This window comes from Hemitrygon akajei, chromosome 20, assembly GCF_048418815.1.
Source record: "Hemitrygon akajei chromosome 20, sHemAka1.3, whole genome shotgun sequence".
NCBI lineage: Eukaryota > Metazoa > Chordata > Chondrichthyes > Myliobatiformes > Dasyatidae > Hemitrygon > Hemitrygon akajei.
The window spans coordinates 68,008,931-68,033,613 of NC_133143.1; the positions used below are offsets into that span (position 1 = coordinate 68,008,931).

Genomic DNA, 24,683 nt, shown 5'->3' on the forward strand with positions numbered 1-24,683 from the left:
CACCTGGGTTTCCTGCCACATTGCAAAGACTACAGGTTAGGGTTAGTGAGCATAGCATGGCGATGCCTGCAGGCTACCCTCAGCACAGTGTGGGGTAACTCATTTCACTCTATCTTCCCATGCACTGGTCAGACATAAAGCTCATTTTTAAGCGAGGATGCAATCTGCTTCTGGGGCTGCTCTCTATCCATGGGTGGGAATTGCACAGTGTCTATTTTCAGGGGTCCCGAGCCTGGAGTGCACAGGCCCCCTCGGGTAATGGTAGGGGTCGATGGCTTTGGAAAGTTTATGAACCCCAATCTAGATGGACACTGAAGAAGACAGCAATAAAGATGTGGCCATTTATTCACGTCTAAGTGAATTTTTACCAGCAGTTCGGTAGCAATTAAAACTATTAACTGTTTCTGGAGCAGGAAGTATGATATCATCTGATTTTAATTTTGATTGGTGTTCAAATGCACTGTGTGATACTTAAACACAGGAGATTCCAGTCAAGGTGATGCCTGTGTACAACGCTCCTTTGGTCGACATCTTCTGGATAGATTATTAAGCCATTTTTTCACTTCTTTCAAGTCTTCTACATTTGTCTCTTGTCTTGAATGTGATTCTGGAACTTTTGGAGCCCATATTTTGCTGTTTGGAGATTGTTTGGGTGCTTCAGCGCTCTGCGGTCTCTGAGATTCCGGGGAGCAGAGGCAGGGTGAGGGAACCTCGTGGAGAGAAAGCTGCAGGACAGTGTGCAAACCACACCGCAAATTGCAAGGTTGTGAACCCCTGTTTTAAATCTTTCCAGCAGTGCCTGTGCCTGTCTAACAGTCTTTCAGATGTTGTTATTGTACCTGCATCAACCATTGTTTCTGGCAACTCCACATAGATACCTCATTTTGTGTTTTTAAAAAAAAAAAGAAAGTTGCACCTCAATTTCCTATTGATCCTGCCCCCTCTTCACCTTAAACCTCTGCTCTCTACATCTTGATTCCCCAACTCTGGGAAAGAGACTGAGTGCATTCTGTGACTAATGTTTGGGTGGGGGGGGGGTGAGAGAGCATTTGTTTTGCTGTTGTATGTTGGCGGTGTGTTCTGCCGAGCATTGTGGGTAAGCTATGTTGGTGTCGGAATGTGTGCTGACACTTGCAGCTGCCCCCAGCACATCCAAAGATGGTTTTGGTTGTTAATGCAAATGACACATTTCGCTACATGTTTCTTTTTTTATCTGAACAATTAATCAATCAAATCTAGTCAAATAATTGCAACCAAATAATTTATAACACCTGGCTGGCTTCAAATGTTTTCGGAAGCTGAAAGAATGTGATGAGTTAATCTTGCCACATGTTTAGCTTCTATTCTCTTAGCTAGAGTTCCATAGAGCTGGATCTTGGCACCGTCCATGGGTGCAGGGTGCAGAAGGGAAAGAGGGAGAAGAGGGGAGTGGTATTGAGAGGGACTCAGTAGACAGGATATTCTGTAAACGTGAATGGGACACCCAGATTTTGCCTCCCAGGTGCCAGGGTCAGGGATTGCATCCATAGAATTTTGGAGGGGCAGGGGGGGGCAGCCGCTGTCTTGGTATCAATGACATAGGAAGGAAAGCAAAGAAGTCCCGAAAAGAGATTTTAGAGAACAACGCAGAAAGCTGAGAAGCAGGACGTCCCGGCTAGTAATTTCTGGATTGCTGCCTGAGCTGTGTGCCAGTGAAGGTAGAAACAAGATGATTTGGCAGTTTAATGTGTGACTGAGAAGCTGCTGCAGGGGGCAGGGCTTCAGGTTCTCGGATCATTGGGATCTCTTCTGGGGGAAGGTATGACCTGTACAGAAGAGATGGGTTGCACCTGAACCCGAGGGGGACGAATATTCTTGTGGGCAGGCTTGTTAGAGCTGTTGGGGAGAGTTTAAACTAATGTGTCAGGGAGGTGGGAACCAGAGTGAAGAGACTCAGGAAAGGACGGATGGTAAAAAAAAGCAAAGATACCATACAGTCAGACTGTCAACAGGGGCAGGCAGATGATAGGACAAAACTGCAGCCAGCAGGGTGAGTATCAATGTATTAGGGATGCAGAATCAAATGCAGTACTCATTGGTATATCTCAGTGCACGAATTAGAAGAAGTAAGGTGGATGATCTTGTTGCACTGGGACAGATGGTCAGGTATGATGTTGTGGCCATCAGTGAATCGTGGCTGAAGGATGGTTGTAGTTGGAAGCTGGATGTCCAAGGTTACACATTGTATCAGAGGGATAGGAATCTGGGCAGAGTGGGTGGCATAGCTTTGTTGGTAAAGAGCGGCTTCAGATCAGTAGAAAGATGAGACATAGAATCGAAAGCTGTTAAATCCTTGTGAGTTGAGTTAAGAAACTGCAATGGAATAGATGGCCTTGCAGCCTCCTGGTAAATCTCCTCTTCACTTTCTGTAAAGCTTCCACATCCTTCCTATAATGAGGCGACCAGAATGAAAAGGTGTCAGTAATGGGAATGACAAGGCCTTTTGAGCAACATCATGACCTAGTGTGCATTTGGTCTACAATATTTACTTGTATAATCTGTGCACGTCACAACAAATAGTCTGCAAGTGTCTTGTTTGTATTTACTAGAGTGACAACACTGAAGTGAAGATGTGGGGAAAACTTTTTTACTGAAGACACAGTTTGTATCGCTGCATCTTTTAGTGTGTTCTAAATGTCCTGCCCCTGTCCAGATAGCTTTATGTTTTCCCAAATAAAAGCAACCGTCAGCCACCTTCTCACAATGCAGACCACGTTCTCTTCTCACTATTGCCGTTAGAGGTACAGGAGCCATAGGTTCCACACCACCAAATTCAGTGGCAGTCCTTGCCCTACACCCATCAGGTTCCTGAACTGGTGAGGATAACTTCACTCACCACATCTCTAAACTGATTCCATAACCTACTGGCTCAGTTTCAAGGACTCTACAACTCGTGTTCTCAGTGTTATACTGTACATGCCAGATACGAGGACAGTTGTTACCCATCAGGTTCCTGAACCAGTGTGGGTAACTTCACTCACCCAAAAAGTGAACTGATTCTATGAACCACAGGGTCACCTTCAAGGACTCTACAACTCATGTTCTTAGTATTATTTATTTTGTGATTTGCACAATTTGTCTTCGTTTGCACATTGGTTGTTTGTCAGTCTTTGTTATTTATAGTTTTTCAACTATTCTGTTGGTTTATTATCCTGTAAATGCCTGCAGGAAAATTAATCTCAAGGTAGTATATGGTCAGAACTTTTAAAGCTTACATCACTGAAAATAAATCTGAATTTGAAAGTCACTATTACAGCATTTCACAGGACTGGGTGGTTTTGAATCAGTTTGTCTGGGGGCTTGTGTTATTGGAGGATAAATCCACTGGTTACATAGGCATTCTCATCAAAGAAAGTGCCCGCTGTTATAAACAAGTGCTGTTCTGTGTTCAAAATATTCACATAAGTGAACTGTTGGTCACTAATCAATCCAATACTGTCATGTATTAGATTCAGATTTATTTATCACCTGAACGTTAGTGAAATGTGCTGTTTGTGTTAACAACCAACACACATCAGGATACGCTGGGGCAACCTGCAAGTGTCATCACACATTCCGGTGCCGACATACTGTGCCCACAGTCGTCGTTATAGCTTGTCGCACCAGACAGCCAGCCGCTCTAGTGTGTGGTTGATGCTGAGCAGGCCAGTGTCAGCTAAATCAGGTGAGAGTGGGCAGTTGCACAGAACGTGTTCAATGTTCTGCACCCTTTCACCACACTCACAGGATTCACTGGTCTTTAAACCCCACTTCACCATATTGTCTCCCATCCTGCAAACTCCCGCTCTCGCTCTGTTGAGAGTGCACCCCTTCCGTCTGTCAAGCAGTGCCCACAGTGCTTGGCAGAACAACACAAAACACAACAAGCAACAAAACGGCAATAGTAAATCAAGCCACCCTCCACCCCCCCGACGCACATACGCAGTCATTTAATCCCAGGACAGGCCACTTCCGGCCTCTCCCTCCAGTGGACTCATGGATTTGTGGACACTGGGCCTTGACCTCCCGAGCAGACCTGCTGAGATTTGCAGACTTGGACGTCTAGCCACTGGCCTCGGATTCTGAACTGTATTTGAACTGTAAGCCACTAATCAATCCAATACTTCTTCCTCTCACCCCATCTTCTTATTCTGGCTTCTTCCCCCTTCCCTTCCAGTCCTGATGAAGGGTCTCAATCCAAACCAATAACTGTTTGTTCCTCTCCATAGATGCTACCTGACCTGCTGGATTCCTCCAGTGTTTGTGTGTGCTTGTTGCTCAGGATTTCTAGAATCCATCGAACTTCTTGTGCTTGCAATGCAATGCTGTGTTGTGTAGTGCCTCTTCAGAAAGATATTTGTTATGCTGTCATTCTGCTTTTAAGAAACTCTGTCTTTATTTATTCAATTTTTGGGAAAAAATTCGGAAATATAATCTTCCAGGTGAGAAAACAAATTGCTGGAAGAACTTTTATCTCCATACACCCCCTCACCATCCCATGTTCCTGCGCACTTTGAGATTAATCTCTCGCTGTTAACCCTTGCCCCTCCACCCCACATTGGCATGACTCATTACCCTCTCTTCTCTGAACCTATCTGCCTATCACTTACCCACCTATCCACTCGGGGACTGTCCAATAGTCTGATCAAAACTGTCCTTGAGCCTGCCTGGTCTTTTTGGTTGATTATTGTCTCATGTACCAAGGTATTTTGAAAAGTTTGTCTTCATACAGATCAAATCTGTTATGTTTTGTAACTTCAGAACTTTAAACTAATTCAAAGGAAGACACGGGAGTCTGAATTGAGTGTCTAACTTTGTGTTCACTTTAAGGGAGGCTCGCACATATCACGTGGTAGTGTGATGAAGTATACAATTCATGTGCTCATACATATGACCCATAATGAATTATTTAAAAGAACAAGAATGCTTAATTGACCTATATATATATATATATATACACAATATTACTCAAATACTACTAAAATATTAAATACAGAACAAAATCATTACACAGTGCATTGAGCTGGAATAAGGCGAACAGCAACAGAGTGCAGAATGGAGAGCATCATCATCATCATTATGTGTCATGTTGTATGATGTCATCATTATGTTCCATGTCATATGACATGGGTAATCATGGTCTCTTTACCATGCTTATTCTTGGCAAGTTTTTCTGCAGAAGTGGTTTGCCATTGCCTTCTTCTGGGCAGTGTCCTTACAAGACGGGTGAGCCCAGGCATTATCAATACTCCTCAGAGATTGCCTGCCTGGCATCAGTGGTCACAAACCAGGATTTGTGATATGCACCAGGTGCTCATACGACCTTCCACCATCTGTTCCTACGGCTTCACGTGACCCTGACTGGGGGACTGAGCAGGTGCTACACCTTGTCCAAGGCTGACGTGCAGGCTTGCAGAGGGAAGGAGCACCTCACACCTCCTTTGGTCGAGACGTATCTCTTCCCCCCCCCCCCCCCCCCCCCACCAGCCAAGAGTGCAGGTAAATGATAAAGTGCAAAATCATAACGAGATTGCGAGGCCAAGGGTCCATCTTACTGAACAAGAATTCTGTTTAAGGGTCTGATAACAGTGGGTACAAACTCTGCTTTATCCTGGTGGGATGTGCTTTCAGGCTTTTGTATCTTCTATCCAAAGGGAGAGGGGAGAGAAAATCCAGGGTGTGTGGGGTCTTCGATTATGTCATCCACTGAGGCAGCGACAGTTGTAGATAGAGTCCGTGGAGGGGTGGCTGACTTCTGTATTGTGTTCACAACTCTCCGTGGTTTATTGCAGTCTCGGGCAGAACGGTTGCCGTACCAAGCTGTGATGCATCTGGGTAGAATGCTTTTTAAGATCCATCAGTAGAAATTGGCAAGGGTCAAAGGGAATGTGCCAATTTTTTTTTTTGGCTTCCTGAGGAAGTAGAGGGATTCGTGAGATTTTTTGGTCGTGGTGTCTTTGTGCGTTATGGGCTTATTACAATAAGCTCTTGATTGTTACAGGAAGTGGACTTACAAATGACAGATTGAATTTAAACTCAGGCGAGCATGACGTTCAGCGCTCTGGCCTATTAAACCAGAACAGGACTTGCCCAGTAAAAAGGCAGAGCCTTGAGGAGCATTGTAGAACAGAAAGACCTGTCAGGATAGAGTCATGGCATACTAGAGCACGAAAGCAGGAACTTTGATCCATCTCGTCCATGGTGAAACAAGTGTAGAAGTAAAGAGTTCTCTGAAAGTGTTGGCACAGGTAGACAGAATGGTGATTGCACTGTCCTTTCACTGTGGTGTAACGGTGAAGCCTGAGAGGAAAGATGCTTATCTAAAGGCTATAAATAATTAAACATTAGTGATCATGCTAATTATTACTTGGTACTTGCAAGCAATACTTTTTTTTTGCAATGCTTTCTTTTGATGTTGGTCAAAAAATTTGAAGTATTTGATTAATTGCAATTTTCCTGCCCCTTTTAGTTCAGTCCAGTTTATTCTCAAATATTTGTGGAAAGTCACTCTGTTCTAGATTAATATGTTTGAAATGATCAGAATATGATGTCTAAAACTGAACATAATTATAAGTTGGTTGCCCTGCAAAGTAGCTTTTAAGGTCTCTCTTTTCCCATGGTCCAATTGAAAGCATTTGGAACTTAAATAGTAAAAGAGAAAACGTTGGAAACAAGCCGCAGCTCAGAGTGAATTTATTATCAAAGTACAGATATCACCATATACAACCTGAGATTCATTTTCTTGCACGTATTTTATAGAACAAAGGAATATAATAGTATCAGTGAAAAGCCAGACACAAAGAAAGACAAATAACCAGTGTGCAAAAGACAACAAATTGTGCAAATACAAAAAGGAAAACAAAATAATAATAAGTAAATTAATTAATAATATTGAGAACATGAGTGGTAGAGTTCTTGAAAGCGAGTCCATAGGTTGAGGAGTTGGTTCAGAGTTGTGCTGAGAGAAGTTAACCACGCTGGTTCAGGAGTCTGATGGTTGAGGAGTAATACCTGGTGGTAAGGGACCTGAGGCTTCCTTACCTCCTGCCCAATGCTGGTAAAAAGGTACATAGGTGAAAAGAGAGCATGATCTGGATGGTGGGACTGCTTGATGATCGAAGCTGCTATCCCTCGGCAACGCTCCTTGTAGACGTTCTCACTGGTGGGGAGGCTTTACCTGTGATAGACTGGGATACTGTAGGTTTTCTGTTCGAGGGCATTAGTGTTTCCACACCATGCCATGATGTAGTCAGCATACTGTCCACCTATAGTATTCTGTCAAAGTTCTTGATAGCATGCCGAATCTTCACCAACTTCTAAGAAAGTAGAGGCATATAGAAAGTACCTCAGGAGGAGGCCATTCTCCCACTTATTTTCCTGTGACCTATCCTCTCAGCTCTTCCCACCCGCTCACCAACACAGGGGCTAACTGGCGCTCTCCGCTCTAAACGACCACGGAGGGACCTGGAGCATGTGGTTGTAGGAGATAGTGCACACGGATGTCCCTGGAAATCCAGGATCAAAACATGGATCACTGATGCTGAGGGTGGCAGTGTAGCCTGTCGTGCCATCCCCCTTGTGGGAGTGAACTGGATACGTATTTATCCTGTCCGGAGTATGAATTTCAGTACAACTGATGAACTACTGTCAAGGTCATACGTTGACACAGAACATCACAGCAGAGCCCATGATGTTGAGCTGACCTTTTAACTCACTCCAAGATCAATCTAACCCTTTCTTCCTCCCTAGCCTTCCATTTCTCTTCTTTTCTATACAGGAGGTTTGTTTCTGCGTTAACTATAAATCATTTCCCTTGCGCTGGGCGTAGCTCTGAGGAGACGCAAGAGATTGACAGTGCTGGTGGTTTAATTCAGTTAGATTTTAGATTACAGTTGTAATAGGGGTTCTGTTTTGCACCCTGTGACTACTTTATGAGGTAGACCTGTACACCTGCTCATTAACACAAATATCTAATCAGCCAATTATGTGGCAGCAGTTCAATGCATGGAAGCATGCAGACATGGTCAAGAGGTCCAGTTGTTTTTCAGACCAAACATCAAGAATGGAAAGAAACATGCTGAATCTTGAAGTGGATGGGCTACAGAGGTAGAAGACAATGGCAACTTTATTAGATATCTTTTGTACCTAATGAAGTAGCCACTGAGTATATATTGTGGTTTAATGACTCTATAATATATTCTGTGAGCTTGAAAGGGAATTTGTTTTTATTTTACATGACAGCAAATTTATTTCTATTCTTTAAATTAGTTGTCACTTCCCAATAGTGAAGTTCAGCTGGTGCTCATTAACTCGTATCCCTTTTGGTCTTTTAGAGGATTAGTGCCTCGTATTTCATTACAAATGTTAACACTCAGTAGTTTTGGAAATGCTTTCAACAGTTTGCCTTACTTGGAGAATTGAGTTTGAGCAGTAATTATTTGGGCTGCACACATAATTGGAGTGCCCTTAATTATAGTATTGCATTTAAAACTGGAAAATCAGCAGTCAGACACTATAAGTGGAGTTAGAAATGGAATTATTGATTCTGGTTTAACACAGTTTGAATGGGTACAATAAGAAAGCAAGATAGAATATGATGGTGCCTGGGCTGCATTTCCAGATCGTTTGTGCTGTGATAGCATTATGCTAATCACTACACTACTTCACCTTTCCATGTTGTATACGTGGCTCTCTCTTGCTTTCACGAAAGGAACCGATATTTGGGATGTGGGATGAAGTCCATGCAGTCACAGGGAGAACGTGGAAACTCCTTATTTCCAATCAAGGAATTGCCCCTTGATCTTCTGATCACTAGTGTTGTAAAGCAGTTGTGCTAACTGCTACAGTGCTGTGTTGCCCTGTTCCCATAAAGCATGGGGGTAGCGGGGACTATTTTAACTCTGAAAATGTGACGACAGTTAATCTGAGAAGATGGGATTTTAGTTGTGTCATTTAAGAAGCTCTTTGATTGGTACATGGAGAGGTGGGGTTGGGACAGATATGGGATAAATGCAGGAAATTTGGACCAGATGGGTGGGCACCATGGTCAACAGGGACTGGTCGGGCCAATGGGCCAGAATCCATGCTCTACTGATCTGTGACTCATATGCTCATCCAATTCCTCTACTGTGGTGGCCACGTTCGCAATTTTTGACCATTAGGCATAGGAGCACAATTAGGCCATTCAGCCCATCATTTGCTCTGCCATTCTATCTTGGCTGATTGATTATCCCTCTCAACCCCGTTCTTCTGCCTTATCCCCACAACCTTTGATACCCTGACTAATCAAGAACCTATCAACCTCCGCTTTAAATATACCCAATGACTTGGTCTCCACAGCTGTCTGTGACAATGAATTCCACAGATACACCACCCCCGGCTAAAGGCATTTTTCCTCATCTCTGTTCTAAAGGGACTTTCTTGTATTATGAGCATGTGCTCTCCCCCACTGAAGGAAACATCTTCTCCATGTCCACTCTATCTAGCTTTTCAGTATTTGATAGGTTTCAATGAGATCCCCCATCATTCTTCTAAACTCCAGTGAGTGCAGGCCCAGAGCCATGAACTGCTACTGATAGCTTAATCCTTTCATTCCTAGGATTATTCTCATGAACCAGCTCTGTATCCTCTCCAATGCCTGCACATCCTTTCCTTAGATAATGGGCTACTCACAATGCTCCAAGTGTGACCTGACGAATGCTTTATAAAGAGTCTGTATTACATCCTTGCTTTTATGTTCTAATCCTCTCGCTATGCTATATCGAAATAAAATCTTCAGATAATATCTTGAAGGGAGCCCTCCACCCTGTCATTCCGGTTCTGAAGTCACTGAAATGAAATGAATATTTCTCTGTAGGTGCTGACTGATCTAACTGGCATTTTCTGTTTTGTAGTTCTAGTTTCTAGGACCTGCAGGGTTTTTTAATGCTTCTCAGAGAGGACACAGAATCTCAGTAGAAGTTCTGAAGTGGCAGAAAATGTGGACAAGAAGTTTGCAGTCTCATTCTTCATGTGTTCATGGGGATGGCTTTGGGGACAAAGAGAGGAGTTAGAGGTTGGGTTAGCAGTGTGATCACAAGAATCGAATGTGCTAACCTCCGAGGGGTTGTCTATTACTGGGTCCTCAGGTGACTGTAGAGGCTGATCTGGATCTACATGTTCTGGTGCAGTGTGGGCAAGAGTTGGTGGTGACTGTGGTCAGTGGTTGGGTCGTTTGATTGTACGGTCTCTTTCACAGCTGCCGCTTGTTCTCTGCAGCAAAGCGGAGTTCGTTCTCATCTAGCGCAGCTCCCTCTTGAACAGAGTTCCTCCAGGTCTATCCATTGAGTGTAATGTCTTCCCAGCTTTTAGATATAATGTTGAATTTCCTTGAATCATTTCTTTTGCTCACTGACCTTCCTTCAGCAGGGAGTAAAGGATCTTTCTGAGGCAATATGAGCTAGGCATCTGAATGACCTGACCCATTCATCAGAGTGGGTGTTGCATTATCGTGGTGGAGCTGCTGTTCATGTTGGCCTTCTCCAGTACGCTGGTTTTAGAGGTCAGGGTAGGGTTTAGGGGCAGTGATATGGGGAAGTTAGAAGGCAGATTAGGGTTTAGAAACATAGAAAACCTACAGCACAATACAGACCCTTCAGCCCACAATGCTGTGCCGAACATGTGCCTACTTTAGAAATTACCTAGTGTTACCCATAGCCCTCTACTTTCCTAAGCTCCATGTACCTGTCCAGGAGTCTCTTAAAAGACCCTATCGTATCTGCCGCCACCTGACATCTCCTCTGTACATACTTACAAGCACCTTAAAATTATGCCTTCTCATGTTAGCCATTTCAGTCCTGGGAAAAAAGCCCTCTGACTATCCACATGATCAATGCCTCTCATCATCTTATACACGTCTATCAGGTCACCTCTCATCCTCTCTCGCTCCAAGGAGAAAAGGCTGAGTTCACTCAACCTATTCTCATAAGGAATGCTCCCCAATCCAGGCAACATCCTTGTAAATCTCCTCTGCACCCTCTCTATAGTTTCCACATCCTTCCCGTAGTGAGGTGACCAGAACTGAGCACAGTACTCCAAGGATCCTATACAGCTGCAACATCACCTCTTGGCTCCTAAACTCAATCCCATGGTTGATGAAGGCCAATGCGCCTTCTTAACCACAGAGTCAACCTGCGCAGGAGCTTTGAGTGTCCTATGGACTCGGACCCCAAGATCCCTCTGATCCTCCACGCTGCCAAGAGTCTTACCATTACGTACTATTATATTCTGCCATCATATATGACCTATTAAACTGAACCACCTCACACTTATCTGGGTTGAACACCATCTGCCACTTCTCAGCCCAGTTTTGCATCCTATCAATGTCCCGCTGTAACCTCTGACAGCCCTCCACGCTATCCACAACACCTTTGTGTCATCAGCAAATCTACTAACCCATCCCTCCACTTCCTCATCCATGTCATTTATAAAAAGCACAAAGAGAAGGGGCCTGAGAACAGTTCCCTGAGGCACGCCACTGGTCGCCAACCTCCATGCAGAATATGACCCGTCTACAACCACTCTTTGACTTCTGTGGGCAAGCTAATTCTGGATCGTCAAAGCAATTTCCCATATGATCCCATGCCTCCTTACTTTCTGAATGAGCCTTGCATGAGGTACCTTATCAAATGCCTTGCTGAAATCCATATACACTACATCTACTGCTCTTCCTTCATTAATGTGTTTAGTCACATCCTCAAAAAATTCAATCAGGCTCGTAAGGTATGACCTGTCCTTGACAAAGCCATGCTGACTATTCCTAATCATATTATACCTCTCCAAGTGTACATAAAACCTGCCTCTCAGGATCTTCTCCATCAACTTACCAACCACTGAAGTAAGACTCACTGGTTTATAATTTCCTGGGCTATCTCTACTCCCTTTTATTGAATAAGGGAACAACATCTGCAACCCTCCAATCCTCCAGAAGATCCCTCGGCTCCATTGATGATGCAAAGATCATCGCCAGAGGCTCAGCAATCTCTTCCCTCACCTCCCACAGTAGCCTGGGGTACATCTCATCCAGTCCCGGTGACTTATCCAACTTGATTCTTTCCAAAAGCTCCAGCACATCCCCTTTCTTAATGTCGATATGACCAAGCTTTTAGGGATAGTCATGTGCTCAGGCTTCCACTCCACATTCGAAGCCGTGTGACGTGGACAGGTGACCACGGATTCTGCTCCAAACTCGAAGGCCACGTGAGCAGAGGGCATGAGTTCAGGTCACTCAGCGTGGAGCTTACGCATCCTGTCATTGGCACGGCCAGGGGGTTGATACTGAAGGTGGGAGCCTGCTGGACAAAGCCTGAGACTGGACGTGGGAGGCATGTCCTGGAGAGAGAGGGAGGGAGGGAGGGAGGGAGGGAGGGGGGGGGGGGGAGGGAGGGAGGGAGGGAGGGAGGGAGAGAGAGAGAGAGAGAGAGAGAGAGAGAGAGAGAGAGAGAGAGAGAGAGAGAGAGAGAGAGAATAAAAAAGGGGGAAAGGGATTTGTTTTGCAGTTGCTATTTTGATACTAGTTGTGTTTTGTGGGCTGCCCCCACCACATCCTTAGAGAGTTGATTGTTAATGCAAATGACACTTTTTGCTGTGTGTTTCCATGTATGCATGATAAATAATTAAATCTGAATCTGAACATTACACAGAGAGAATTTCTGGGCCATTAAGTTTTTAGTCTTGCTGGAGGCATTTAGTAATAATCTTTCAATAATTACTAGTTTCTGAAATGCCATCGTTGTCATCATTATGTGCCATGTCTTACGATGTGGACGATCATGATCGCTCCATGACCATGATCGCTCCTGGTCAATTTTTCTACAAAAATAGTTTGCTGTTGCCTTCTTCTGGGCGGTGTCTTTACAGGACAGGTGTCCCAGGCATTATCAATACTCTTCAGAGATTGTCTGCCTGGTGTCAGTGGTCATATAACCAGGACTTGTGATATGCACCAGCTGTTCATACGATCATCCACCACCTGCTCCCATGGCTTCACGTGATCTTGATTGGGGCTAAGCAGGTGATACACCCTACCCAAGGGTGATCTGCAGGCTATTGGAGGGAAGGAGCACCTTACACCTCCTTTGGTAGACGTCCAATATCTCCACCACACCACCCAGACTGGAATGTCACTCCTCTCTTTAAGAAGGGAGTGAGACAGAAGAAAGGAAATTATAAGCCAGTTAGCCTGATTTCAGTGGTTGGGAGAACATTGGAGTCCATTGTTAAGGATGAGGTTTCAGGGCACTTAGAGGCACATGATAAAATAGGCCCAAGGCAAATGGCTGTGGGCCTGTACTTGCTGAAGTTAAGTAGAAAGAGGGGGGGAATCTCATTGAAACATTAAATATTGAAAGACTTAGAATGCATTTGGAAGGGATGTTTCCCATCGTGGGGTGAGTCTTGGACCAGAGGTCACAGTCTCAGAATGGAGAGACATCCATCTAGAACCGAGTTGAGGAGGAATTCTTTATCCAGAGAGTGGTGAATCTGTGGAATTCATTGCCGCAGTCAGCTGTGGAGGCCAAGTCATTGGGTATATATAATGTGGAGGATTAGAGAGGATGTCAAAGGTTACAAGGAGAAGGCAGGAGAGGGATAATAACTCAGCCATGATGGAATGTTGGTGTATTCTCGAAGGGCTGAATCACCAAACTCTGTTCTTGTGTCTTAGGGTCTATGGTCTTTCCTATGCTTTGTCTAACAGACCATTTATCTTTTATTCCAGGGCGGCCCCACACAGTTCGGTGTTAATAACTTGGTAAATGGATTCCCTGTATCCAGACTGAGAAGCTGGGATACCATGGTGATTTCTCATTCAATCTCCCAGGCACAGGTGAGTGAGGTTATTTATTTCATTTGCTAAGAGGTTATCTGCTATGAATGTTGGTCTGTAAGCTTCAGAATATGGTAATTTGCACGTAAAAATGACATGAGCTGGTCATAAGATGTGCAATACGTACATAAAAGTCCTTCACTGAAAACGGTGTCACAGGTAGAGAGGTGGTGACAGCACGCTGGCCTTCGTTTGTCAGGGCATATACTTTACTAGGAGTTTGAGGAGATTTGGTGTGTCATCAAGGACTCCAGCAAATTTCTACAGATGTACAGTGGAGTGCTTTCTAACTGGTTGCATTGCCATCTGGCTCTGCAAAGGGTGGGTAAAAACTGCAGAGTCGTAAATTCAGCCTGCTCCCTCCCCACCACCGAGGACATCTTCAAAATGTGGTGCTCTAGAAGGCAGCATCCATCACTAAGGATCCTCACCAGAAAGGACATTCCCTCTTCTTATTGCTACCATTAAGGAGGGGGGGACTTGAAGACGCACATTGAACATTTTTGGAACAGCTTCTCCTCTGCCATCAGATTTACGAATCGTTCATGAACACTACCTCACTATTTTGCTCTTTTTTTGCACTTTTTAAAAATCTCTGATTGTAATTTTTTATGTTTCCAAGGATTCAATGTCCGTTTAGGAATTGGATGGCAGAGGGGAAGAAGCTGTTCCTGAATCTGACTCTGATTCTGATAGAGTACAGTAGTTGGGGCATTATGTTGCAGTTGCATAAGCCATTGGTAAGGCACACGGAGTATTGTGTATCGGTTTGGTCACCCTTTTACATGGTTAAACTGGAAAGAATGCAGAACCGATATTAGCCCGAGTTATAGGGAGAGCTTGGCCAGGCTCAGTCTTTTTTCCATGGACCACAGAAGAAAGAGGAGTGACTTTATGGAAGTGTTTACAATTATGAGAAGATGAGTGATAACAGCCATTTCCCCAGGGTGGGCGAGTCCAAAATGAGGGGCATAGGTTTAGGGTGAGAGGGGAAAGAGACCTGAGAGACAGTCGTTTCACAGAGATGGTGCTGAGTGTATGGAACAAGCTGCCAGAGGGAGTGATTGAGACAGGTACATTAGTATCAGTTAAGGTGCACATGAATAGGTAGGTGCAGGGGCCGGGCTTAATGTGTTTCCTTCGCAGTCCAGTGTAGGAACTCGAAACGTTAAACATTTCTCTTTCCAACTCTGATGGCTAGCCTCATTCAGCATCTTTGCTGTCAGTTGTGGCACCAGTCTTGATCAAGCAAACAAGGGAATGGAATTATTGAGCTTAATAACATCAGCCTTGCAAGCAGACTTGTCCCCGACCATACGCACTCTTTGTCAGACACAGAAATTGGGTCTAGCTGGTTGGGCACCATGTTGGATTGAACGGTCTGTATCCGTGCTGGATTATTCTTTGCCTCGATGCTACATGTTACAAGGAAGATTTTGTTTTAACTGTGGCCTCCTTTGCTAATGTTGAGTTGGTATTAACATTTTGTGGGAGTGTGTTGGATATGATTTATCATCTCTTCTTAAACGTGGCTGACCTTTGATGACCTTGCATGGAATGCTGGTAGTGGAAGTAGACACAGGCAAGGATTATTCCGTCAGTACCTTAACACATCAGTTGGAAACCTTTGATCTACAGGCGACTTCTGTGTTATGGCCTTTTGGGTACTGTAAATTCATCCTTGCAGAACCCTGGAATTGCAACCCAGACCTCTGAAATACTGGATGCATTTGCCCTCAAGAAGGGAATTAGGAAAGCCAGGAGATGCCGTGGGAAGTGCTTGGCAGGTACGATTAAGGAGAATACTAAGGTGTTCTGTGCATATATCAAGAGCAACATAAATTTCAAGATTATATTAGAGTAATTTCAAAATTATTTTAAAATTGTATAAGGAAAATTCTAGCTGTTCAGTAGCAAAGGCTATGTTCGCAGAAGCATTTCAGTTACTGTGTAGCCATGCACCGTTGAAGCTCAGAGGGAACAGTGCAGTACAGTTCTGTATTGAGAGCATCCTGAGCAGCTGCATCACTGCCTGGTTCGAAAATTGCACCATCTCGGATCGCAAGACCCTGCAGCAGATAGTAAGGTCAGCTGAGAAGTTCATCGGGGTCTCTCTTCCCGCCATTACAGACATTTACACCACACGCTGCACCCACAAAGCTAACAGCATTATGAAGGACCCCACGCACCCCTCACACAAACTCTTCTCCCTCCGGCCATCTGGCAAAAGGTACCGATGAATTTGGGCTCTCATGACCAGACTGTGCAACAGTTTCTTCCCCCAAGCCATCAGACTCCTCAATACTCAGAGTCTAGACCGACATCTGCATCATTTATTATTATATTGTAATTTGTCCTCTACTGTGCCTATTGTCTTGTTTATATAATTATTGTACTACCCTGCACTGTTTTGTGCACTTTATGTGGTCCTGTGCAGGTCTGTAGTCTAGTGTAGTTTTTATGTTGTTTTATGTAGTCTAGTGTAGCCTTGTGCTGTCTCACATAGTCTAGTTTTGTGTTGTTTCATGTAACTCCAGGTTCCTGGAGGAACGTTGTTTTGTTTTTACTGTGCATTGTACCAGCAGTTTATGGTCGAAATGACAATAAACTTGACTTGACTCTTCTCCCCCACTTCCCTTCCTGACTTTGCTTTGTTGGCACCTCAGAGAGTTTTGCTAACAGCAATTTTTGTTGGTGTCATTTAACCAAAAGATAACTGGGCTTGTACCTTTGCTGTGCTGCAGTTGGTCAGACTTAACCAGCTATGTTTTGTTGGTTTGTGAAATGCATTCCTTTTTGTTAAAAGAAAAGGAGGTCCATTGTAGCAGCAATGAATGGGAACTGTGACTTGTGGTCAACCCAGTTCTCTTGCATGATGTCAGGGCCAAAGTCCTCTTCTTTAATCGCTTTGCTACAGATGCTGAAATTATGTGATATCCAACCCATCGTTTGCTCACTTTATAACCTTTGAGTTATAAAGCAGTACTAGTTATTCAATAGCCCCCGCTGAAATGTCTGAGTTTCAAATGGCATTCAGTATCCTATCCCATCATACAATTCGAATTGGTTTATTGTTATCTTGTGTACTGAGTCATAGTGAAAAGTGTGTCGTGCAAACTGTTCATTCAGATCAGATCATTACACAGTGCATTGAGCTCGAATAAGGTAAAACAATAACAATGCGTAATGAAGTATCACAGTATATTGTCACCTGTACAAAGATCCAGAGAGCAGGTCATTACACAGTGTATTCAGGTAGATCAGTAAGAGAATAAAATATGTAACAGCTACAGAGAAAGTGCAGTGCAGATAAACAAACAGGTATGAGATCAGCGAATCCAGTGATGCTTTGGTCTCGTCAATGGACGGGCAGAAGAGTAGGCCATGTGGTGATCTCGGTCGTTCTGCTTCCTCGGTTGGATTCCATCCAAAGCCCCAGGAATGTCTGCTCGTTTAAAAAAAAATGTTATGCCTATAAGCAACACACACAAAACACTGGAGGAACTCAGCAAACCAGGCAGCATCTATGGAGATGAGTGATTCCATCAGGATGATGAAGAGTCTTGGTCCGAAATGTCAACTGTTTATTCTCCTGCATAGATGCTGACCGACCTGCTGCATTCCTCCAGCATGTTATGTGTGTTGCTCTGGATTTCCAGCATCTGCAGACTTTCTCATGTTTATTATTTTAATAAGCTTTATTCAAAGCTGCATTATAGTCCAGTTTAATTTTATTTTAACAAGTTACTAATAGCGATGAGCAATCTTTGGATAAAGTGAATTACTGAAATTCAGTTCCCAAATAACTATTAAAATGAGCCAGATATTTAATTACTCAGTTTAAATGAATTTAGGAAATAATGCAGCTATATAATTTGGTTGGTAAATTAACTGTATTTAACTTGACGACCTTAACGCAATTCAAAACAACGTTGTACAATCAAATTGAGGCTCAGACTGAAATACTTTAATTTTTTTTAATGTTTGAACTGCTTGACATTTGGAATTGGTTTATTATGTACATGTACCAAGATACAGTGAGGAGTTTGTCTTGGATACCATTCATACAGAGCAGATCATGACACCAAGAACTGAGGTAGAACAAGGTAAAACGATAACAGAATGCAGAATAAAGTGTAACAGCTACAGAGAAAGTGCAGTGCAGGTAGATAATAAATTGCAAGATCAGCTAATCCATTGATACTTTGGTCTCAACTGTGGATTGGCAGAAGATCAAGCAACTGACTCTTGCCACCATCAAACTTAAAAGGACCCTATCCACCCCCCTCTCTCCTTCTACCCGCTCAACCATCCCACCCAGAAACGTTGTTTTCAGTTTCTTTCACACTGAGTTCTTTGTTCAGGACTTAGTTTCAAACATGAAGGAAGTTCCAACTGAGGAATATTTTGAGATTTTTTTTTTCTAAGGCCATCTATGAACATCAGGTTTAAGGTTAATGGCTAATAGAAATGGACATCATTTTCAAGATGGTTGGAGGAAAGTATAGGTAGGATGGATATCAAAGGTAATTTTTTTACACAGAGAGTGGTGGGCTGGAGGTGGTGGTAGAAGCAGACACGTTAGGGACATTTAAAAGACTCTTAGATGGACACATGGATGATCAAAAATGGGGAGGGGGCTATCTGGGAGGGAAGGGTTACTTGCTCAACGAATTTGAGTATTGTGAGCAGTTTTTGGCCCCTTATCTAAAAAGGATGTGCTGGCATTGGAGAGTGTTCAGTGGAGGTTAATGAGAAATATCCTGGAGATAAAAAGGTTAACTTATGAGGAGTGTTTAATGGCTTTGGCTTTGTAGGTGGAGTCTAGATTCTTATTGAAACCCACTGCATATTGAAAGGCCAAGATAGAGTGGACATGGAGAGGATGTTTCCAATAGTTGGGGAGTCTAGATCCAGACTCAGAATAGAAGAAAACAAACGAGGAGGAATTTCCTTAGCCCACGGAACTGGAACTCATTGCCACAGGCGGATGTGGAGGCCAAGTTATTAGGTGTACAGTATTTAAAACAGAGGTTGATAGACTCTTGATTAGTAATGGTGTCAAAGGTTGCAGAGAAGGATGGGGAATGGGGTTGACAGGGATAATAAATCAGCCATGATGGAATGGTAGAGAAACTCACAGAACACTATAGCACAGTACAGGCACGTTGGCCAAGGATGTTGGGCTAAGCTTTTAACCTATTCTAAGATCAATCTAACCCTACCCTCCTACATAGCCCTTCATTTTTCTATCATCTATGTGACTATCTAAGATTTCCTTAAATGCCCCAAAGTATCTGCCTTCACCACCACCTCTGGCAGGGCATTCCATGCACACATCACTCTCTGTATAAAAAAACCTACTTCTGTCAATCCCCACTATACTTTCTCCAGTCACCTTAAAATTATGGGGAGAATTCTCTGTCTGTCCACTTTATGCCTCTTGTCATCTTGTACACCTCTGTCGTCACCTCTCATCCTCCTGCTCTCCAAAGAGAAAAGCCCTGGCTCACTCAGGTTATCCTCATAAGACATGCAAACTCTATAGAGTGAGTGGCTTGATCCCGCTCCTAAGTCCTGAGTCTTATTTCTTATGAACCCAAAGCATCAACTATACATCTTCCTCCACTGGAAGGAAAATGACCTTCTGAGTTCCTCCAGTACTTTATCTTGTGACAGAATATTCTCTTCACACATGTTAATAGTAAGTGCAGCCAGTTTTAGATTTCATCCTTTACGTTGGCTGGGTATCAACTGGTAAAACGATTGCTGAGCAATTCAGAAACACAAGAGGTTCTGCAGATGCTGGAAATCCAGGGTAACACATACAAAGTGCTGGAGGAACTCAGCAGGTCAGGCCACATCTACAGAGGGGAATAAATTGTTGACATTTTGAGCCTAGACCCTTTAGGTCCTGATGAAGGCCATAAGACGCAGGAGCAGGATTAGGCCATTCAGCCCATCGAGTCTGTTCCATTATTTCACCAAGGCTGATCTATTTCCCTCTCAACCCCATTCTCCAGCCTTCTCCCCATAACTTTTCATGCCCTGACTAATCAAGAGCTTACCTACCTCCATTGTAAATGCTCTCAGTGACTCAGCCTCCACAGCCTGTGGCAAAAATTCCACAGATTCGCCACCCTCTGGCTTAAGAAATTCCTCCCCATCCCTGTTCTGAATGGAATGAAGGGTCTCAGCTCGAAAAATCGACTGTTAATTCTTTTTCGTAGAAGCTGCCTGACCTGCGGATTTCCTCCAGCATTTTTAAGATGTGTTACTGAGCAATACAGAGTTTCTCTGGGAAAGGCAATACTCTGGGATAGATGCAAGGTTGAATAATGCTGCTATTGTTCATCTCATGGTGTAAAATAATTACTTTGGATCCTGAAAACACTATTATTATAAGCAGTCAAAGTAAATTGAAAGGGAAGATGTCAGTTGGAAAGAGGGAAGTTCAGTATAACCGTCGATGCCGATAACGAATCAGAACGCAGACACACTTTATGCCTCAGTCATACTTTATTTTACTTGTGCTTGAGGAGAACAGCATGGCCCCTGTCACCACACGGTTCGTAGCCAGGACAGAACTGGTTAATCAGTTACAGGTATTGACTGTTTAGTAAACTGTGTTTTTGAATTGCTTACTGCTATATCAGTCGCCATTCACAATACAGGTGATAAAAGCCAATAGAAACTATAAGCTGACAACCGATGACACTTTGAAGTTAGTAAGGCAATTGTCCTTTAATCGTTGGGGAGTCCGCATTCCTTCTGTTATGTTCCTGCCTCATCTGCCTGGCATCCACTACTGTGTTAAGGGAAGCAATGTTCTGCTAAGACCTTTCTAGTAAAGGTCTCACTTCAGAGGCCCAACTTGTCCAGGGTGATTAACACGGCTGCAGTCACCCTCACCTGTCTTGTTGCCAGTAAGCAGGGGTGGTTCCAGCAATCTCACATCAAAGTCTGGGTTGACTACACACCACAATTGTTCTTTTAACACTTGCCTAACTGCAACTCCCACATTACATCTTAGTGAAGTAGTCCAACAATTCAATTCATATTCATAAAAACGAGATTCTACGGCTGCTAGAAATCGTACGCAACACACAAAAAATGCTGGAGAAACTCAGCAGGTCAAGCAGCATCTATGGATACCAATGAATAGTTGATGTTTTGGGCTGAGACCCTTCATCACGACTAATGAATATTCACACTTAATGTTTTAGGAATAGATTTTTCCTCTCCGCCATCATGTTTCTGAACTGTCCATGAGGATTGTTTTGTTATTTTTAATTTTATACTATTTATTTATTTTGGAATCTATTGTAATTGTTATGTTTTTACATTGTACTACTGCTGCAGAACAACAAATTTCATGACATATCATTCATTCATTTTGTGCCGTGTCAAATGACGTGGGCGATCATGGTCTTTCCATGACCATGATTGTTCTCGGCAAATTTTTCTACAGAAGTGGTTTGCCATTCCCTTCTTCTGGACAGTGTCTTTACAAGACAGGTAATTCCAACCATTATCAATATTCTCCAGAGGTTGTCTGCCTAGCATCAGTTATCGCATAACCAGGACTTGTGATACGCACCAGCTGCTCATACGACTGTCCACCACCTGTTCCCATGGCTTCTCGTGATCCTGATTGGGGGACTAAGAAGGTGCTACACCTTGCTCAAGAGTGACCTGTAAGCTAGCAGAGGGTTGGAGTGCCTTGCACCTCCTTTGGTAGAGAAGTATCTCCACCACACCACCCATATAAGTCGATAATAAAGAAACAATTCTGATTCTAGAATGCATGTTCCCTACTTACCAACTCATCTACCACTGTTATTTGCTCCATTTAAAACTGCATAATCTTCAATAACCAGTGGAAAGGGTGAGTACTTAAAAATTCCTGAGCATCAACATCTCTGAAGACCTTTCCAGGGCCCAAATATATAGAAGATATTGAAGTTGATTATTAAGAATGTGGTTTCAGGTATGATAGGACTAGCACAGATAGAGCATTGGCTGATTGGCAAGAGGAAAAGTGTGGAATTAAACTTTTTCTGGTTGGCTGCCAGTGACGAGTGGTGTTCCACATGGGCCTGTGTTGGGACCGATTCTTTTCACATTACATGTCAATGATTCGGATGATGGAATTGATGGCTATGTCACCAAGTTTGTGGATGATATGAAGATAGGTGGAGGGGCAGGTAGTGTTGAGGAAGCAGAGAGGCTACAGAAGGACAGATTAGGAGAATGGGAAAATCAGCGGCAAATAGAATACTATATCAGGAAGTGTGTGGTCATACGCTTTGGTAGAAGAAATGAAAATGTAGATTATTTTCTAAATGGTGAGAAAATTTGAAGAAATGATGTGCAAAAGGAGTCGGGAATCCTCGTGCAGGATTCCCTAAAGATTAAATTGCGAGTTGAGTCTGTGGTGAGAAACGCAAATGCATTCATTTCAAGAGGACTAGACTCCAAAAGCAAGGATGTAATGTTGGACCTTTAAGAAGCTCTGGTGAGCCTCATGTGTGGCACCTTGTCAAAGGCCTACTGAACATTCAAATACACAACATCAGCTGGTTCTCCTTTGTCTATCACACTTGTTATTTTTCAAAGAATTCCATCAGATTTGTCAGGCAAAATTTTCCCTTGAGAAAACCATGCTAACTATGGACTGTTTTATTATGAGCCTCCAAGAACCCTGAGACTACATCATTAATAATCAACTCCAACATCTTCACAACCACTGAGGTCAGACTACCTGGCCGATAGTTTCCTTTCTTCTGCCTCTTTCCCTTCTTGAAGAGTGGAGTTACATTTGCAATTTTCCAGTCTTCCAAAACATTCCAGAATCTATTGATTCTTGAAAGATCATTACTAATGCCTCCACAATCTCTTGGCCACCACTTTCAGAACTCTGGGGTGTACACCATCTGGTCCAGGTGACTTAACTACCTTCAGATCTTTCAATTTCCCAAGAAACTTCTCTCCAGTAATGGTAACTAAACACACTTCATGCCCCTGGCACCTAGAACTCACACCATACTGCTAGTCTTACACTGTGAAGACTGTAATTTCATTGTCCCCCGTTACAACCTCTCCAGCAGTCCAATATCCACTCTTAGCTCTCTTTATGTATCTTATAGAAACTTATAGTATCCTCTTTAAAAGATGAACTTGCAGCACAGTTGCAGATTGGCAGGTATGATGTTGTTCCAGCTCCAACTCCTCAATGTAGTTTGTTAAAAAAACTGCAGCTGGATGCACTTCTCACAGTTGTAGTTGTCAGGGGTACTGGAGGTCTCCCTGATTTCCTGCATCCTGCAGGAGGAGCATTTCACTGTCCTGCCTTCATCCCTACCGTCCCCAGATGAACAGATGTAAAGAGAACGACAAAACTTGAGCTTTCCTTTGTGTTCTCTGAGTAAAGTCTCTCTTTGGTGAAACCTTGAAGAGCTAAGGCCTCAAGATCACCGCTCTGACTCCATGCTCTCAGACAATGGCCGCTGCGCTTGCCCCTGCCGTCCTTTAATTTGCTCTTGCTAATCAATCCCAGATGTTGAATGGTCACTGGTCAAAGCCCTTTATGTTGCCACGACCTCCTGCTGATGCCTTTTATCTTCAGACTGTGGACCTGATTGAAGTCCCCTCCTCTCCAAACTTCTGAAATCCGGATTGGCCGCTGGTCAAAGCTCTATTGTCTCAGAAAGCATGTGCTAAGTACACGGCAGATGCTGTTGTCAAATCAACACGTACAAACAAGCTGGATGAACTCAGCAGGTCGGGCAGCATCCGTTGAAATGAGCAGTCAATGTTTCGGGCCGCCAAGACCCTTCGTCAGGACTGAAGAGGGAGGGGGCAGGGGTCCTATAAAGAAGGTGGGGGGAGGGTGGAAGGTGCCAGGTGAAAAACCAATCAGAGGAAAGATCAAGGGGTGGGGGAGGGGAAGCAGGGGAGGGGATAGGCAGGGAAGGTGAAGAAAGAATGAAGAAAGAATTTGTTGTCACAGTCAGCGATGTCATTGGGTATATTTAAAGTAGGGGTTGATAGATTTTTGATTGGCCAGGGCGTGAAGGGTTATGGGGAGATGGTAGGAGGTAGCGACTGAGAAGGAAATGGCAAAGCAGTAACTTATGGTATCAAGCAGAATTAGGCCATTTGGCCCATCGAGTCTGCTCCACCATTCAGTCATGGCTGATCCTTTTTTTCCCTCCTCACCTGATCTTCTCCCAGTAACGTTTGATCCCGTGACCTCTTGAAATGAATGCTAACATTGCATTTGCCTTCCTCACCACCAACTCAGCCTGCCAGTTAACCTTTAGGATGTTCTGCACAAGGACTCCCAAGTCCCTTTCCATCTCAGATTTTTGGATTTTCTCTTCATATAGAAAATAGTCTGCACATTTATTTCTCCTACCAAAGTACATGACCATGTATTTTCCAACATTGTATTTCATTTGCCGCTTTCTTGTCCATTCTCTTAATCTGTCTAAGTCCTTCTGCATCCTACCTGTTTCCTCAACACTACCTGGCCCTCCACCAATCTCTGTATCATCTTCAAACTTGGTGACAAAGCCACCTATTCCATCATCTAAATCATTCATATATGGCATAAAAAGAAGTGGTCTCAACACTGAACCCTGTGGAACACTACTAGTCACTGGCAGTCAACCAGAAAAGGATCCTTTTAATACCACTTGCTGCCTTCTACCAATCAGCCAATGCTCTAACCATGCTAGTAACTTAACTGTGATACCATGTGCTCTTGGGAAGCAGCCTCATGTGTGGCACCTTG

At 43.6% G+C, this 24,683-nt stretch overlaps 1 protein-coding gene across 9 annotated transcripts in view; it reads left to right on the plus strand.

The window, feature by feature from the left end:
- thrb (thyroid hormone receptor beta) overlaps positions 1 to 24,683 on the plus strand; it is a 236,974-nt gene that overhangs the window by 3,082 nt on the left and 209,209 nt on the right. For all 9 annotated transcript variants that reach the window (XM_073024555.1, XM_073024556.1, XM_073024557.1 and 6 more), the window contains exon 2: positions 13,778 to 13,885. The gene's annotated coding sequence lies outside the window, so the exon portion shown is untranslated. The remainder of the gene's footprint in view (positions 1 to 13,777; positions 13,886 to 24,683) is intronic.